Raw genomic sequence first — 1758 nt, forward strand, 5'->3', positions numbered from 1 at the left:
ATTCCGACAGAAATATTTTGAAAAGGTTAAATATAGATAAATTCGAAATTCTAAATATAACATGCTACGATAAATACATTACAAAAAATTTCACCATACAATTTGAATTATTAAAAGAACACAAAGTAAGAAAACTTCTTTTGGAACAAGATGTAGGATATTTTAAAAAGAATGGTAGAAATTTAAATTTAACGGAAGCTCACAGTACCATTTGCACGAAAAAGCATAGGATAACGTACGCACACGACCCGAAAACGGACGAGAGGCTTACAAAATGTATATTCAACACAATAGTTAGCAAACAGGGGTACGCAAATTTTGTAAAATATTTTGATTAACTAATAATGTAACTTCACGAACATAAAAGTGTAATTAATTAAATTTTAATTAGTCTGAATGTCTAAATCACAAACAATACTACTGAAGCAAATCTAACACAGCATACTGTATTATCCGCATAATAATAATAAAATACAGCAGCTTATCTAACAAAATAATAAATTAAAAGTAAAAAGAGAATAGGAAATAACAATAACAATAATATTTGTTGCCGCCACAGCACAATGATAAGTCACGCAGTCGAGCACGGCCTGATCAAAGGTCGTGCCGTTGTCGTATTCGCGTCTAGCGAGACAACCGGTCGGCCGCCGTGTTATGCAATACATGTTATCGGCCTACTACGGTCGGTGATATGCAAATATCGTTGTCGCTGTAGAGTTAGTCGTCCACTGTTCGTCTTCAGTACCGGTGTGTTTGTGTGCGTGTGCGAGTAGTCACCGTCAAAAGGCTCGCACCACACATAATATTACGCGAATCGATTGTTGTGTGTTATCCGCTACGCATTTACCTACCACGCGTAATCCATTGCGCCTGGGCATAAAGCCATCACCCGTGGCTCGTTATTATGTATGGCTGTCACATCGTTTTCCGACAGTTGTTTTTTGCTCATTCGTAACAGTACCTACATAATATCATATTTTATACGTCGCGTTGCGTCTCGTTGTTGCGGCAGTGTTCGTCCGCTTACCACCGTACACACGGTGTATACACGCTGCGTCGTCTGCACGCACGATACTGTTGTTGTCACGGTAGGACCGCCGTTGCCTCGCGAGATTATCGACGAGTCATATACCGAGCGTTTGTATTCGTGGGTGCATCAACGTACACGAGTTGTCCACCGGTGCTGCTGTCATTCACGCCGGGAGCTCGTCAACCATTTTCACGGGTCACAGCACTCCACGTCGTTGCATTCCAGGGTCACGTAACGTTACCCATATAATTATTTTTCTATTTTACAATATTTCTGTGTTGTAGTGATTTATTTTAGTCATAAGCTCCCACCCCTAGCCACTTAATTGTTATAGTTGTAAGACGGTAGGAGAATAAAATTAATACCATTTACATCGTGTCATCAAATTCTCTTTTTTGTCTCCTTTTCTTCCGGTTCACATTTTTACAAATATCGGTGGAGCAGGAAACCGTAATCTCCTTACTTCGGACCTGCTGCCCAAACAAATATTGTTGACTGTTGTACGACGAATCACGAGTCATGATACCAGCTTACGACTTACGAGTTTTACGATTACAATACTGCAGTCTACACCTCCACACTATAACGGTCTGCGTTATGTTGTTATAAAGTTACTTTTTTTATACCTACAGAATTGAAAATAGCGAATACGCATCGACGTCAATATACAGGTAAGAATAAGTAAAATACCTATAATAAGTATACCTATTTTATATTACTTATCAAAA

The sequence above is a fragment of the Acyrthosiphon pisum genome, chromosome X, assembly GCF_005508785.2.
Source record: "Acyrthosiphon pisum isolate AL4f chromosome X, pea_aphid_22Mar2018_4r6ur, whole genome shotgun sequence".
Classification (NCBI taxonomy): domain Eukaryota; kingdom Metazoa; phylum Arthropoda; class Insecta; order Hemiptera; family Aphididae; genus Acyrthosiphon; species Acyrthosiphon pisum.